The sequence below is a fragment of the Phoxinus phoxinus genome (assembly GCF_949152265.1).
Source record: "Phoxinus phoxinus genome assembly, chromosome: 24".
Classification (NCBI taxonomy): domain Eukaryota; kingdom Metazoa; phylum Chordata; class Actinopteri; order Cypriniformes; family Leuciscidae; genus Phoxinus; species Phoxinus phoxinus.
Genome location: NC_136899.1, coordinates 18,294,837 through 18,313,977, shown reverse-complemented (window position 1 = coordinate 18,313,977; position 19,141 = coordinate 18,294,837).

The window sequence follows — 19,141 nt, the reverse complement described above, 5'->3', positions numbered from 1 at the left end:
TGGTGAGCATAAGAGACTTTATAAGAGACAAACTTTTTTAATTAGTGTGTTTTATATGTTGTGACATATTTATGACAAAACATGACGTGTCCTGATTTTAGACTAAGAGGAGGACCTTTTTATTTTATTTTTTTTTTTTTTTACTGTTATACAGTTACCATTGTTGTGGTGGTTAAATTGAGTCTGGATATGTCACCAATCAAAATTCTCAATTTCTAGAATAGGGCAGGGGTTGTTATAATAATTCTTGTTTCAATATAGCTATAAGTCTCACTGTCGTATTAAAAATGCTTTCCACCGCCCGAAAGAACGAACTGTAGCATTCAGAGACGATTAACATTGCAAAACGAGGGCCGGCATTCACAGTGCGGTAAAGCTAGCCTACAGCATGCACAGGTCAACAGCCAGCCAAACACACGGCGAAACACGCTGCAGGTCTGGGGTCTGTGCGAGCGTGTGCACATGGCAAACTTTACGAGTTGCTTTGCTCTGCTCTCCGACTGGCTTGCCATGTTTTTTTTTTCCCGTATTGAAGATGGTGACAGCGCTAAGCACGGAGCAGCCGGCAGACGCTTCAATCCGGTATTATCAGGGGAGAGCACATTGCCTCGCACAAGGCTTTAATTTATTTGTGCCTGTTTCAGCCCCAGATTAAAGTTTAATTGGCACACACTGGCAGCTCCCAAGTTTTGACTAATTCTCCTTATCGGGAGTCCTTACTGAGTGGCTGAGGGCAATGCGGGGCCCACACACACACACACACACACACACACACTCAGAGGAAGTCAACGTCGTAATTCCTGTTTTTTCTTCTACCTTTTTTAATTGGACAACACGTGAATACCCTAGACAACTGAGTCAGTGTGTGTCTGTGTGTCTATTTCTTTGACCTAAGCCATGTAATTAGACACGCTTCATATTATTTACAGCAGAATATCATGAATTAATACACACGGAGACTTACTGTGACAAGACAACTTCTTTATACGTTTTATCAGCTAGGCCGTACGTTTAACATCTTTAGTGTGTGGAACAAGTTTTAAGAACATTTTATGAATTTTATCAAGTGATGAAGGTATGATTCATCTGTTTTGCCGCTTGGCTCTTCCTGATGCGTGTGTGTTGTGCGGTAATCTGCGCATTACTCATTTTTAAGTGCATTACTGTAGGAATGATAGTCGCATGTGTTTATGCCAAAGTGGAGTGTTTCCATAAATAACACACAACGCGTATTACTGTCACAAAATTACAAAAAAACTTAAACATGATGGCTAATATTGGCATTTAACACGGACTAAGGTTTGGCTGCACAAGCTCAATTTGTGAATGTGTATTCATGCAAGACATTTTTTGTCATAATTTGTAGTAATGAACGCTATGAATATGGGACACACGGGATTAGAATGATATCTCTAGGGAACCAGGAGGGAACCTACAGACAACAGCACAAAAATGTATTTTTATGTACACAAAAATACACCCAAAGACATATAATTTAATGTTTCAATCGTATAATGGAGAGTCTATTTTTAAATCTATGCGTTGCCTCATGTATGCAAAGGACAATGTGAAACAGCATTTGAAATGCGTTTAACTTAACTATTCAGTGGGAAACAATATAAACGGGAGTATTTGATTTTGTCCCTCGGGATTTGATTTGATTGTGAAGAGCACACTTTATTATTGGTTAATATTATTTCCCCCATCCATACACAGCCTAGTGATACCAGCAGAAACAAGTCATTTCAGAGGCAAACACACATATACATATATATATATATATATATATATATGAAAAAAAGTTAATGTAAAAGGTCAATATACGGTATATATATATATATATATATATATATATATATATATATATATACCGTATATTGACCTTTTACATTAACTTTTTTTCATAATTAATTGTTTTAATCCATTTTAAATTCAATTTACCATTATTATAATTTTTTATGTGTTCTTTGTGGTCTATTTTTGAAAAAAAAAAATCTGATTGTGTTCAGAGGCCTGGAACACATAAACAGTAAATTAATATACAATCGTATTATTTAAAACTATGAAATATGCTATATGAATATACAGCCTTACATATTTTCTAAATGAATGAACCAATCTGCCAGTGCAAAGAAAAACTAAATTCACTTCTACACTGTCCACACACACACGCACGCGCACACACACACGCACGCACGCGCACACACACACACACACACACACACACGCGCCTGTATTAACCAGCCTCACCTGCCAGGGTAAATCTGGGATTATGCCAAACGCACAGGTAAAACTCTCTCACTGCGCCCAGCTGGGGACCCGTGCTGCCCTAATGCAAATAATGTGTTAACACGCAGTCCCTGAACGCATTATCGCTCACTGAAACCTGCCACTATACTACTGCACCTGTGGGAACACTGCACATGTGTGTGTACAGAGAAACCTGGAGCGAATGAATGTACAGATGCAGGGTGTGTTTGGATGGCTGTTTGTGTGTGTTAATGTGTCTGGAAAGCCTCTAGGACTCAGGGGTCATTTCCACCCCGCTGGACTCTGAATTAGCCAATTATGCCACTTTGATCAGTCTGTATGGTCACTCAGGCTGAAAGATGCCACAGCACCAGGCAGACGGCCCTCTGGGGGAGGAGAACTGCGTGCGTTTGAGACGCACACTGAGGGAATGTTTCCTGTGGATCTGAGAGACGCTCGTGAAACCCAATGAAATGTCCTCCAAGCATCAGGCTTCCTTACATTGGCACTGGAGGCTTTAACTTCAGATCTGTGAACATCTTGTCAGTCTGGTTATGGTCACTTGTCTTCAATGAAGCCTGTTCTCTGAGAGGTTCTCTCTTAATCACAAATGACACCACAGAGACATTAAGTGCCCAAAATACTCAAAGTTTATGAACGCAAATGCTTCTATACAACACACGCTTGATATTGCAATTCAACCTTTTCCACAAGTGGCGCTGTAATCAGTTTTCTCTTTCAGAAGAAAAAGAAAAACGATTTTTTAATAGGAATAATTGCTTAATACCACATTACATTCTGTTAATCTTTGTGTATTAATTTATTCAGGGTTTCTCACAGGAATGTGAGAGGTTAGTGTATGAGGTTCAATGTGAGTTGATGAAAATCGTGATATAATTTAGTGCAATAATCAAATCAAAGGTTGCAAAATAAAGAAGTGTATATATAGCACTGTTCAATTTACAAATTCACACTCCTCATGATAAAGCTTGGGTTAAAATGCTGTTTCTCACAAACGCCATCTCTGCATGTGATGTTTAACATGCTTTTAGGAACATGATGTTGGCATTTGCTATTTATTTACATAATCGCATCTAAATAATTCCAAAAATTTATGAAAAAAAAGTTTTCCACAAAAATAAAAGCTCAAGGATTTGAAATGTTATAAGCTCGAAGGTTTGAACGTTTGAAAGTGAAGTATTTAAGACATATGTAATGTAACTTGTAATAATAAAATTGATATAATTATCATTTAATTTGCAGTACAATTTATTGTAATAAGAGTTAAAACTACTACTACTCCTACTACTAAAACATTAAAAATATATATTGTATATGTTTACTTGAAAGTCCATTGACATTGACCATTAACCATAATCAGAGAATGTTAATGTATTCAATTATTGAAATATTACCTTCAATATTACTTACCAGCTACTTAAATCTCACGGGATACTTGGCTGAAAAACATTTGGGGACAAAAAAACGTTCCTTAATTGCATCATCCTCCAGGAAGTAACATTGTTTTGTAATTTATCAAGTACTAACATTGATTATCAAAATATGTTAAATATACATATGTCATTTACCATACATAATCAAAATGAATCAAATGTAAGCCTTAGAGCTTGAACAGGGCAAATTTCAGAAGAAAAAAAAAAGTTTTGTTTTATTACAGCGTAATAAAACGCAAGTATACTCAATTTTTCAAGTTACAGAAAAGACTGCTACTATCCCATATTTTTCTCTTAAACACCACCTGAGGACATGCTACCTGTACCATTTGTCCCTCGCTGTGACAGAACTTCTCTTCTACTGTCTATACGGTGACTGTCAGGGGTTCATTTAGAGACAGTGGCTCTTTGAGAGAGACTTGTGCCCATTTGACCAAGCCGAAGACTCTGCACGCTCCATGTGCACTTCCTCTTAAAAGCATAAATGCCTCAGGACTTCCTTCCTCACTGAAATAGACCGACTACACATGATCATTCCTCAGCCAAGACATTTGCAACAGATGGTGAGATAGTCCCAGCGCTGCGGCCAAAACTGCATTTGCCAGTTATGGTAACAAACTGTCCTGTGTACAGAAGCTTTATCCCTGGACTTGGCCACTGTCCTCTCTCAGATATCCTCACTCATGACGATTACTGGCAAGATCAGACGACGTGCTTGAGGCCAACATCTTCAAGAAATTATTATTATTAGCATTATTATTACGTGTTGTTAACATAATCTGTGTAAACAGCTACAGTACATTGTGCATTAATATATGATGCTGGTGTTGTGAGCAATGAACATGGATGAGCAAAATAAATAAATAAAGAACCTGCCTATTTTTTTATCATTTTTAATACATTTTATATTTATTTAAAACTTGTTTTTGGTAACACTTTACAATAAGATTCATTTGTTAACATTAGTTAACAAACATTAACAAACATTGAATAATACAGTATTTGTTACAGGATTTATTAACCTTTGTTAGTTAATACAAATACAGCTGTTAATTGTTAGTTCACAGTACATTAAATATGATAACAAACACACCCTTTGATTTTAATAAGACATTAGTAAAGGTTGACATTAATATTAACTACGATTAATATAGGCTGTAGTAGTATTGTTCATGGTTCAAGTTAACTAAGGTAGTTAACTAATGTTAACCAATGAACCTTAAAGTGTTACCCTTGTTTTTAACCATCTATTGTCATGATTGGCATTAATGTTAACATTTACAAGTATTTATATGCTAACTTATGCTAAATAATGTACATAACACATAAATAACCACATAACACACTTGGTTAATGATGACATTAATGATGGGTTGTTTCAACCCAATTTTGGGTCAAATATGGACAAACCCAGACGTTGGGTTACATTTTTAAATTACATTTTTAACCCAACGTTTGGGTTTGTCAATATTTGACCCAAAATTGGGTTGAAACAACCCAGCATTTTTTAGCGTGTATACAACAAATATCCTATATCCTCATATTCTGATGCAGTTTTCAGCAGACTACACTACTCAAGTGTTGATAATATATGTATATATATATATATATATATTTATTTATTTTTTACCAAGACAGCATTACAGTTCACTGCTGATCAGAACTCATGTTTATTATATTGCATCTCTTTATAATGTAATTTAGTAGCAAGGATGTAACATAACATTCAAGTTCTTGGCCAGTGAAAAACTCATGTGATTGTAATGCCCTCCGTGTCTGTAGTGGTTACAGTCCTGTAGGGTAAAATATGTGTTAAACTGAGCATAGGGCATTTCTTAAAGCTTGTGTAAGTCTGATTAATACAACCCAGCGTGAATCAGGCCACAGTCCAGTGAACCTGCGTGTGGAGTCTTATCTCTGAACATGATGCCGTCTTGAGTCTGTCATAACCTGAGCTCTGTTGGGAGCTTTATGATGGACGGTTCGGGCCGCTGCTAGCTGACAGCTCACTTAGCGTGTTTAAGAGTTCTGATCGTGTATTCACCTCCACACACACGCTGACCTGATGCTCTCTGACACACTAACAGTGCGGCCCATCGGTCCTGCTTAAGGTACTAACATACACGTACATAGACACATCAGCTCTACCTACACGGACACACTCAAGTCTAAAACACTTCTTGACTGGACAACCTGCTGTGTGTCTACGACTGTCGGGTTACTAGAAGGAGCTGTGCGAAAGGAAGTCCACGGACACAGACAGAGAAGCTGATTCACTGCATACAGACTCCAATGTCCTTAACACTGACTTGATAGTTTGTAAGTATGACATAACTTCTGTTTATTTGCATGTTGTTTAAAGGATGCATATAACACCTTTAGTATTTACATAACGCATATGCATTTATCCCCCTTATTGCAATGCAAGTGGCTTAGTTTAAGTAATTTTGCACACTTTTTGGTAACTCTTTACCAAACTATTTAACTCGATAGTTATCATTAGTTAATGCTTTAACTAACATGAATTAACAATAAGCTATTTACTTTTACAGCATTTATTAACTTTTGCTAATGTCACTTTATAAAACATGTTCATGTTAGTTCACAGTTAACTCATGTTAACAGATACAGATTTTGGTCTAAAAAAATGTATTACACTAAAAAATGCTGGGTTGTTTCAACACAATTTTGGGTCAAATATGGACAAACCCAGCCGTTGGGTTAAATTTTTTAATTACATTTTTAACCCAATGTTTGGATTTGTCCATATTTGACCCAAAATTGGGTTAAAACAACCCAGCATTTTTTAGAGTGTAGTATAGATTGAGATTAAAATTAAGGATAAATGTACATGACAACGGTGTATTAAAATGGAAAAGATGGTGTATTAAAATGGAAAAGATTTTCCAATGTGTTTTTCACGTACAGACGACAACGTCGTCAAAAGATCACCATTCACATGGATCCGCGAAAACGATTAAAAATGTGTTATGAATGCCAGGCCCGTAGTTGGCGATGTCACTTTGTAAAGAAACACAACGCTCCTATATACTGAACGTGCAATACGCATGCACATGATGTCACAGTTTTCAGAGTAAACTCTTAGATTATTAATGCTGTAGAAATATGTTAATTGTTAGTTAATGTTAACTAATGTAGTTAACCAATGTTAACAAATGAAACCTTATTGTAAAGTGTTACTAAATGTTTATGTTTTATAATTTTCTTTAAAAGATGAGCAAAATGAACTATATTTACTAGAGATGCACCGATGTATTGAGCCAATAATTGGTATCGGCAGATAAAAGCCGGCCATCGGTAGTACAATACGGTAATACAAATTAGCCTATATCAAGAAAAACATGCATGAGTATCAGAAGGTATGTTTAAAGATACAGTAGAACTCACTGACATCCGTATCATGTCTCATGTAATCACTCAATCAGTGTTTCAACCGTGGAAAGGTGTCAATAAAACAGATCGTGAACGTCACTTAACATTGCATTTACCTCAGGAAAGGGATCCGATGTTCACAATTTGTTAGTTAGCCATTATTACAAAAACTAGAGAATAGATTATTTACTGTTAAATATATATGTATGTTTGAATAAATTTAACATGAAGTGCTTATAAAAACTACCTTATATGTGCAACTTATAAGGGGGGGGGGGGGGGGGTAATTTCTATATCTCAAAATAAATATCAGGTTAATATATTACCTCTGTTTTTAATTGCAACCAATATTATAGTGTACCAAATGAGAGGGTTCCCTGTATAGTTTGCAGCATTATTTGGGAGATATTATTTTCCATAAGAAAAACCTAACTATCGGTTTTGGCCAATAATCGCTGATAAATTTAATATCTGTGCATCTATTTATATAATAATTACAAGATACCAGCATTTCTATACATATAATATAGCATGCACACTGTGGATATATATTGGTGTTAGTTGTTAAGATTATAAGGAAAAGATTCGATTGGTTCTTATAAAATTTGGTTTTATAAAATATTAGAGCGGTAAAGAAAACGAGTAAATATATATATATATAATTTTTTTTTTTTTTTACATTTTGCTCACTCTGGCACGCAATGTGGAGATGATGGCCACAGCAGAATGCTTCTTGTCCTGAAAGGATGCACTAAGGCACTTACATGGTTATTGAGCCCCACTTCCTTTCATTTTCTTTATCTAAAGCTCTACAAAGGTCTTAAAAAGGTTATTTTGATGAAGGAATGGACATGTCCCTCTCATTCTGTCTATTTAGGAGCAGAGGAACAAAGTGACGTGACATCACGCACATATTTGCAGCATTAAACCACAAGCGCCTCCATTAAGACACAAGCTTGACTTAGTCTGCACAATGTGATGAGGCCTGGCCCATTTTCATGATGCTTTTATAAGCTTTTATAAAGCTGCATGCTCCAACATCCTCAAAGTAGATGGATTAAATGTTTGTGTGTGTATGTGTGTGTCTCGCGCATCCATTGTACGCCAACACACTTCAACATATTCATTTCAATCCCGGAAGCCCCGTCTGTCCCCGTCGCCCCTTCAATGCTCCTGCTCAATCCAATATCAGCGATGGCTCTATTTTTGGAGCGCATTGTTTTAATGCAAATTATAACCATAAAACCCAGCACCCCATTCTGTTAAATTAATAGAATTACGAAAAAATGTAATGATAGCAATTAAGTCTTGAAAATGCAAATTTTATAGTCAAGGACGATTACCTCATTTATAGGATGTGTTGGAGAGATGCCAGTGCCGAGGAATACAGATCCCGGTTGCTCTATGTTACATCATGACGGATGTTTGCCGTGAGATTGCGCACCTACAGACGCAACAAACAAGCAAAACACGCAGATCTCACAATTATTCCTTACTGCATCTGTTTCATTTAATACTAACTGACAAAAGAAACGACAACTGAGTCAAAAAAATAAAGGGTAACATTTTATTTTACAGTGTCCTTGTTACATATGTTACATGTACTTGGTAATAATGGCATAATTACATGCAACTAACCCTCAACCAAACTATATATTAAAGTACTGAGTAAGATTCTAATAAGAAGTAGAATACCCTAACCCTATAGTAAGTACATGTAGTTGCTTAATATTACTCAGTACTTTAATATATAATTACACTGTAACAATGACACCTTAAAATAAAGTGTAACCAAATATAACAAGAATCATCTTAGCGAAACACAGCAGAAAGAATGCCACAGACAAAAAGCACAAACATCAAAAAATAAGCCACAGATTTTGAATAATTACAGCAATGTGCAATCTCTCTATATTTTAGTCGTCGGTGTCAAAGTTTAGTGTCAACCCTCTCTGTGTTATAAATAAAACATTTCTTTCAACCTAACTGTGGAAATGACATTCAAACGCTGCGGTGATAGAGAGCCAACAACGTTTACGTGGGTGAAATACTCACAGAAGTTAATTATCGGAGAAAGGGAGAGGCATAATGAAATGAATCTTTAATGACTCTGCGTAGCTGTAACCTTTTCTGAGCTCTCTGCCTCGCTAGCAATGTTAAATCACCCAGCATGCAACATTCTGAAACAGCTACATCTGCAAAAATCAAGGCCTATGTGCAGTTAAACATATTCAATGAGAGGGGGGCGGCGACGTTATTTTCCTAATGATTTTGATTTTGTGAGATTTTTAAACATTGACAAAAAAAAAGTTCATATCTATCAAGCCATTCAGCCATTCAGACTTTAATTATCTTTCTCTGACTAAAAAAATATGTTTTCTCCATCATTGACTGATAAACGAGATGGGTTTGAGCACACAGGTACAAATATGCGGTTTAAGTGTTTAAATGCAGTCAATATGTTGACATTGTACATCGCCAAGTCTGTGTGAATGTATAAAAACGCATTTGTACACTTGACCTACTAACACAAAGGAGATCGCCCTGCATTACCGCAGAATTCCCGGTCACGTTTGCTAGTGGCGAGGCGTCTTTAGCAAACAGTCAAGACGGATTCTTCTATCACCTCAGTCCCAGCACCAACACAACAATACAGACTGCCACAAGATGATATAAGGACACTATTACAGTGAAGTTGTAAACCTCCACACGCTTAACACACTATCATAATAGAATATTGATTATATAAGGAGCCGACCCCGCTACCCTGGACTACAAAGCATGAAAGGTCATTTGGTGGGGGAGAGTAATAGTGCAGGAGAAATATACTCCACTGGCTTTTCATTAGATTTTTTGTCAGATATTGTGTTGTGTGAGCCTGCAACAAGAGAATAATTCTTAGCGTACCGTGAATCAGAAAACACACAGACAAAATTCATGATATATATTTTGTCTTTCTCCGCCTTTACTGTAATCGAAAGCCAATGTCATGGGACCGGGGCCATATTTCTTGAGCCGTGATTCAGAAGGTTTTGCGAGTGAGAGAGCCGCAGTTTATCTAATTAATTTTGTTCATCGTACTGTGTTGCACGTGGCATATGCCTTCTTCTGCTCTGTTTTTAGTCATTAATTTAGCTCTGCAAACACACATGCTGTACCACAGTGCAAATCCACATCTGTCCACATCACCATTAGTAACAGAGCGGCAATTTAGAGTATTAAAGGCTGATCGTAGCATTTGGGAAATGTGCTACAGGAAAACAATGACAAATAACCGCACTGCATGCAAACGGAGCTACAAATTACACTACGCGCAGGAGACAGCCATGCTTGATTGAAGCAATTTAATGTTTTCTTAAAAAAAAAGGAAGAATGGAGAAAGAGGTCCTGGGAGGACAGTTAAGAAAATGACTTTTTAATCATTTGAGTGGCTGGATTCTTCTGATGAGCCTGGGACTATTGGCAGATGTTATGAAAAAGATGGTCTTTAAGTTTAGGAAATCTCACACGTTTGGCATACTTTGGGTCCATCAAAAAAGCGAAACTGTGCAATTGTTATAACATCTGACGCTTGAAAATCATAGTGATTTAGTTGCATTATCATATTTTAAACAAAACAATTATGATGTATAGGATTTGTATAGTGCACATTGACCATGAAAGGTACAGCATGTGTCTGCAGAAAATCTCATCACATGCATTACATACACATTACAAAGTAACTAATTCCACACTGTGTCATTGCCGGCCGCAAACTCCATGATTTTTCTTCTTTTTTTTTTTTTAAGGCCTTTGGAAAATATATTCATGAAATTTCAATATTCAATGAAACAAGTCATATTTTAAGCAGGGTGCAACTATGACATTTCATTCCTTATGCCTGTTTGAGACAACATGTTATTTCAGCCAAATAAATAGCCATTTGTCTTATTTGCAGCCCTGCTGTCTGGGTTGGCTAATTGAACAGTGGTTACCGCAGTGGCTTTTTGTTCCACGGCAAATGAAACTGCCAGTTTAGCATCAAAAATAATCAGTTTGATGAGTATTGTACACACTGGCAGCTCTATGTAATGCAGTATTGATCGCAGCTGCAGAGAGAAAGAGAGAGAGAGAGAGAGAGAGACTGATTATTGGCTGTTGATGGATTCTGCTGTGCTTCTATACTGTACGTCTCTTTGCTTGCACACAATATCTCGCAGTGTACTAAACAACACATTTTTACAGTGCTAAAATGTTGGATTATACCAAATACCTCTAAAGATCTCGGTAACAGTTGAATGAGCTGTTATGCAACATTGAACATTTGCTTTAACACATATGATAAATATATAATTTATATGCATATAAAAGTATTTTCTCACAGTTAAAGATGAGGTTGAACAACAACACGAAATGCCATTCACAAACTATTTTACATAATATGACTCATTTCTATCCAAGGAGGAAAATCTGGGGCTGGGGCTTATTTTTTTTATCCACAAAGTGACTATCGGGGAACTGACGCTGAAAAGTTGAATCTATATGACAGATGAAGAATGAAAGAGGCAAAGCAAGTCATACCATTTTAGTAAACGGTTAGAGAGACTTTTTTTGGTCCTGTGGAATCACATGATGAATCATGCACAGTTTAACCAGGAACATGCACATTAAAGGGGTGGTATAATGCCCTTTTCACAAGATGTAAAAAAGTATTTGATGTCCCCAGAGTGTGTATGTGAAGTATTAGCTCAAAATACCCCACAGGTATTGTTATATAGCATGTTAAAATTGTCACTTTTTGAGGGTGAGCAAAAACGCCCTGTTTTTGTGTCTGTCCCTTTAAATGCAAATGAGCTGCACAGGAGGCCGAGCTACAACAGCTCTTTTTTTTCAGAACTCTAGACACAAAACTCACAACCGATGATCAAAGTGCGCAACATTTTTCAAAACACTTTCAAAACATGTTTTCCAATTGCTTGGATACGTTTTGTTCACTGAACTAAAATAATGTTCAAAATGACACAACATCAAATCATTACTACTTCAAAATCCAGTTCACAATTACAAGACAACTGTCTACACTGTAAAAATAAATTGCTGCGATTATTTATAACAACTTAAAATCCAACATTATTTCAACTTTAAAAAGTATGTGTTCATGCTTGACTTAAAATATTAAGTTTAGTTAACTTTAGTTTAGTTGGATATCTAAGTTATCTCAATTTGGTTGGATATCTAAGTTATCTTAATTTGGCACAGTGAATTTCAACATGCAAAGAGTATGTGCGTGATATTTGAGTTTGGGAGATGAGGTGGATTTTCATTGAATGGTGACTTAAATTTGGGCCAAAAAACAAGTCACATGGACTACTTTTACCAGACATGTATTGGGTTTCCTGGTGTTTAAAGGCCATTTTAGAGCTTTTTCCAGCAGTCACTATGTGATTTTACAGTGGAAAAGAGCAGCGTGAACATCATGCTAAACATCTCCTCGTGTTTTCCAGGTGAGAAACAAAATCACAGGTTTGGAACGACATAAATTACGACAGGGTTTTTAATTTTTGGTTGATCCAACAATTTAAATGTCCTGAATCAAGTTGGCACATACAGAGATGGCAGCCATGATGGAAGCCAAAAGGATACATGACCAGATTGGATCATGACTCTCGTATTGATCGCAGCAACAAACACTAAAGAGCGCTGGTGTAAAGGAAAATCACCTCTATGCACAAGTGTGTCCGTGGGAAGTGAAGTGAACGGAAGGAAGTGCTCAATGCAATCAGCGTGTTTTTTGAATTAAAAAGCATGTGTTCATATGTTAGGTCTAGTGGACTTGTACATGTGAGATCTGAAAATCGTCTAAATATGCCGATGTGTGCATTTTGCAGGCGTCTGCGCCGGCGGGTGTCTGCGCAAGCATAAATAAATGAGTGTGTGTGCTGCAGGCTGTGTTTCCTCTGTGGTGTCCACATGAAAACACCTCACTCTCTCACATAAGGGTTCTGCACATGGAAAAATCAATAGAATGGTGATAGAAATACGCAGCACTCGTTCCCCAGGTAAAAGATTGATCGGAGCTCCGCAGAGGATCTGCCCGAGCTCCAAATAATGGTTAGAGGCCACCGACCTCCAAATCTCAGAAGAAAACACACACACACACATACCAGTCCTTCAATAATTATAGCATCACATGACTGAACAATGCTTTATTTAGACAACACGTACGCATTGGCAAGCAGTTTTGGAAATGCCGTTTTTAAAATTAGATCAGGTTTGAATGTTTTTCTGTTTTAATTAAATCAGAGCTTTATTTCGAATTTTGAGTTCAGAGGTATATAGTTGACTTCTGAAAAGTCTTGTTTTTTTTTAGTCCAATGTAAAAATATATTTGAACATTTAAACTCATTTTAAATTGTGAATGTTAATTATGTTGTTAATCAGTTAGTTTCCATTTAATCATTAGTCATCGAATCCTCACTGTTATTCAGGCCGATTGGAGACCGTCCGCAGACGGTATTGCATCACAGACCTATGGATGAACTCGTATGAATATTTTGGCATCATTCCCACACATCACGTCAGGCTACAGGATGAGAACACAATGATCTCATAAAGGCGAAAGATGTTGCCTCTCTTTGCTTTATCATCCGATGGTGTCGCCATTGGACAGTGTTACTTCAAGAAAATGTGTAATTTACACTTTATTCAATCTCACATGACATTGTATTTGTTTATGTACTGTCAGTTTTCTCATCCGATGTTTCTGCACCATTTCCAATGGACCCTTGCTTCTAGACAAATCATGTGCATTGTTTTGAAAGATAGTTTCTCTTTAGTGCCTATTGTTTTTATTGGAGGTATTAGGGTTAATGAAAGGATAAGATAATAAATGTGTGCTTCAAATGATGCGCTAGCAGCACCTCTAGTCCATCAGTAAAGCGTGCACACTTTGAGTGATGACTTTCCTACAGGAACCAACAGCTGTATGTGCAAATCATGCATATAAATCAATTACCAGAGCCTATGTACTTTAAATGCACCCATTAATTAAGCAATGTCAGATACAATGGAGCGTGAAGTTCATTACATTTTTAGCATTCACGCTCAGGATTATTTGAAGAGAAGACGGTTTTACCTAATGATCAGTGCCACGAATACATGCTGCTGCCAGAGAGAGAGAGCGTTTTGAAGGAACAAGTAAAACCGCGGTAGGACAAACATTGAGCAAAACATTTTTATTTATTTTTTTGGGTGAAAAGCCTGCGAGGGATGGATGCACCTCCATCAGGTTTATTTTGATGCACTGGTGCATTTGCTCTTACTTGAGCCACGTGTGTGTGTGTGTGTGTGTGTGTGTGTGTGTGTGTGTGTGTGTGTGTGTGTGTGTGTGTGTGTCTGCCTTCACTATGCCTCACTGCAATTCTGTTTTAATGGCAGGAAAGTAGCTGTAAGAGTGGCCTACATTAGGCATTGACCTCTGCTTAATAAAATACAAGAGAATGTTCCTCGCCACCACAAGTTCAACGTTGTGACACGATTTGCATATTTATTTATTTTCTTCCTCTCTTTGCAAATATATATTTTTTAATTCTCAGTGAACAGTACATCTGCCGCTGCCACTCCAGAAATAAATAAATAAAACAATAAATGAACGAGCAAAATCCACGTGATACATCCAGATGTTCATAGTGTGATGTGACACGATTTTAGCATTTCCTGTTTGTGCGGCAGACCTCACCGAGAGCACGACACGGCCACCTTACTGGACAAACATTAATGTCTTGTTTCTTCGTGTGAGAAAAGCATGTCCTATGAATATAAAACAGATAATGGTCACCATCCAATATCTATATATAAAAAAAGTATTTAAAATGATTCATACTCAATACTCAAATACTCTCAAACCAAGATTTTTTGGTTTCACTTTATTTTGATTGTCGGTCCCTTTAACAAATTCTGTGGACCATAAGTAATATTGCACCTACATGTCAACTAACTCCTATTAGAGGGTTAGTAGAGTATTAGTAGACTGGTAGGGTTAGTGTTAGAGTAAATTGACATGTAGTTGCAAAGTTACTTATAGTCAGTAATGTCTGTTGGAGAACCATCACAATAAAGAGCTAGCAGATATTAAGTAGACAGATAATAATATAATGAGCGTTAGTTGACACAAGTGCAACGTTACTTATGTCTGTAGAATGTTCAAAAGGGACCATCAAAATAAAGTGTTACCAATTTTTGTTAATGGTATTATTAAAAGAATCGAAAAGCCTTGACTATGCTCTTACGCAAAATGCCCTTAACTGCCGTAAAATCAGCGAAACACACGGCCTCGAGTCACTGACTGTTTTCATCTTGGCTCCTGCACAAGGCTCATGTTTTTGGGACCACAGGGTTGTAAATCCATTCTTATGAGAACACCTTAATTCCAGCTGCACACACTCACCTAGCATTGTATAAATCTTAGTGCATTTTTTAAAATGTTCGTCAGCTACATATCTTAAAGAGAAAAAGCAAAGTTCCCTAAAGTCAAATCTGAAAATGTGAAAAGCCTTTGTGTAGTTTAATTGAACAAAGCTGAGTCAGCGCCCAACAATACAGCCTGTAGAATGGCCTCTATCAAACCCACTGCACCCATCACCTTCTCTCTGTTCAATACCAGCAGGGACACTTCAATATAGAATTACACAAAGTGTTTCCTTTTCATGTTTAAGTACCAGCAGGACTGTGTATGCAAGAACATACTTCAAAAAGTTATAGTTCCTATACCGTGGTTTGACTTCTCTTTTCACTGAAATCAGCAAAAACACAGAACAGAGAACCCGCCGGCATCTTTCACAGAAAGAACTGCTGCTGGGGATCCGTTTGAATTTTAAATCAATATGAAACAGTATTTGTCATTAGCAATCCAATATTTGAAGTGCTGGTCATATGGAGTGAACGTCACTCTCACAGAACTTTTTCAAAAAATACAGTCAAAACATTGTAACTATAATTTAAATTGAAAATAGATGTTTTCTGCTTTAATCTATTTTGACAGTGAATTATTATCCATTATTCCATTTTTCAGTATCACATGATCCTTCAGAAAGCATTCTAATATGCTGATTTGATGCTCAAGATTATACACAATTTTAAATTGCTGTGCTGCGTGTGGAAACCATGATACCTTATTCTTTTTAACACTAGAACGGCCATGACGGTCATTTTGACCGTTTTGAATTTTATATCTGCAATAACTTTGTTGAAAAAAAAAAAAAATCCTGCTGGTACCTGACTTTTTCTAAAAGTGTCTTTTAGACACTTATTCTTTTGTTACATTTCCCGCGGTTGACCTTTGTCAACAGAAAAGGTCAGTAGCGGTCCTGAGTGTTTGCATGCTAAATTCTACAAACAAAAAGTATATTAGATTAAATTTGTTGATCAGAAATAGGCTAATAATACCTGACTACGTTATCTATTTACGTAGATATTCTCTATTAGGCCTATATACCAGTTATTAGACTATTCTCTCTGTTATTATATTAAAATTAAATGTTTTATAATTAAATAAGATACTTTTAGTTGTTATTGTCTTGTTCTGAGTTATGTTGAATGGATATTGAAATATAGCCTATCTGTTGTGAATATGCGATAATTACGGTAGGCTACTAATTATATTATTATTTATAAATGTATAATTAAACTTGTTTAAATGTACAGTTTGGTGTTGTTTTGTTTTTAAAATATATCCTAATACAATAAATGCATTAATCTCTCAATATTTATCATTAAATTAGACCTGAATGTTTTTGTTTTTATCAGTTTATCATATTACAGTACCTTGATGTGATTAAACTACATAACCTTGAGCACACTTGTATATTTACCATTAGGAAAATCTGATTTCGGATTAACCTATTACCGTAATTTTATTTTATACTTAAATAGTCTTGCGGTGTGACATAAAAAAAAAAAAAAAATCAGGTGTTTTTATTTTCATTTTCTATAATAATTACAAAAGAAATATACAATTGTAGTTTAGTATATAGATATTGCATGCCATCTACTATCTCTTGAAATAAAATGCAAGAATGCATGATGGATATGAATTAGTTTGATGGGCTCAATGTGTGTATCTGATGCTGGTCAGGGAAGAAGCATGGACTGTACACACACACACACACACACAGAGAGAGACAGAGAGACAGATGAAGGCTCATCTCAGCTGGGCTGTTCTGAGCTAAAAGCCCTCTGGTCACTACTCACTGATGCTCTCTCGTCGCATAAAAGACAGAAAGTTCAATGAGCACGCGAGAGTCATACGCGCTGAGGTGCTGAGAGTCCCAAACAGCTTTTCCCTAAACAGCCGCAACTTTGGACCATAATGGCCGCCCATAAAGAAAATCATCATCAATGAAAATGACAGGTTATTAAGATCTGATATTAAGCAATGGGCTTTAATAATGATAGGTTATCTATAAAACCTTTACAACCTGGCTCCGTACGAACAGATTCAATCTCGCCCAGCCGCCACCGCTGACACATGTTAATAAGCCCACAACCTTTAATTAAGCAGTATATATAAGTAGGGCCCCATTAAGGGCTGATTTGTGGGCGAGTTCATTACGTCAAGCACCGGGCAGCAGACACATACTCAATACAAATCAAGGCAGACAGAATATTATCCTGCTTAATGTGGCCCCAATATTGATATTTTATCACTGTGTCTTGATAAGTGACTTTTAGAATCGTCATTTTTCATGGTGTTGAAGCAGCAGTGAAGACCAAACGACCCGCATTCATGTCTTCGTGGAACTTTTACTTTACATTGTTTTCTGGGTGATGAACTGCCTTGCTTTTATGTATTGCGCTTTTCTTTCACGTCTGGTATTAGTTTTCTATTTCCTTAGAGATCTGACACAAAAACCTGAAAACATGAAAGCCACAATATATACATATATATATATATATATATGTGTGTGTGTGTGTGTGTGTCTGTCTGTGTTATATATATATATATATATTTTATATATATATATATATATATATATATATATATATATATATTAGGGCTGTAACGATACAGCAAACCCACGATTCGGTTCGTATCCCGATTTCTGACCCACGATTCGATACAAACCGCGATTCTTGCGAGGAGGGAGGATTTTAAAAGCCAAATAAATAAATAAATAAATAGCTAAAGCTATAACTCTGTTTTCTTGTAACAAAATACTTTTGAAAAACAAACAGAACTATACTCCATTGTGGAGATGATTCGAGCATGTTAAAAATTCTTCTGAGGTAACCGAGGCTTACTGTCTGTGCTGTAAACCACAAATAATATATTGCCTATTCCGCATGACCCGCATCTCAAGCGCAGGAATAACGCTTGCCACAAAGTGAACGCGCTTATATAGAGAAATGTACACTTCCTACGAATTAGCCTAAGCCGCCATTTCTTTATGTTTTGAATTAACGTTAAATCAAGTAAAAGTATTTCAAACTTTCTAAGTTTCGATTCGTTTATGAGGTGAGCTCCAGTTCACGCGCGCGCCGGTGCCACACACACACACACACACACACACACACACACACACACACGCAAACACCGCGCGCTTTGCTCACTTGCTCTGGTGTTTGTTTGTGTGTGTGTGTGTGTGTGTGTGCTCGCGCGCGTGTGCGCGTGTGTGCGTGTGGGGGAGAGGTGCGATTTTTGAATAATAATCAAATGATACCCAGCGATCTTCGAATATTATTTTTGCTTGAAATTCCCATACCTAATATGTAAAAGACCCCGTCACAGCCCTAGGATCTATTCTGGACGAGAAAGATAAGTCTGGGAAGGGGTGTGTCGATCGCGATCTGCCTTCTCATACCGCGACACAGGTTCGTGGATCTGAGTGTCGCGATTTCGGTTTAATATCGTAAATCGTTACAGCCCTAATATATATATATATATTATTTTTTTATTTTTTATTATTAATGTAAAGTTGAATACAAATCTTCTTTCTAATCCATGTTTAATTGGAGTTCATCAGTTTCCATTAAATCTTTCTTGATTAAATGTTGTCAATATCTTTCAT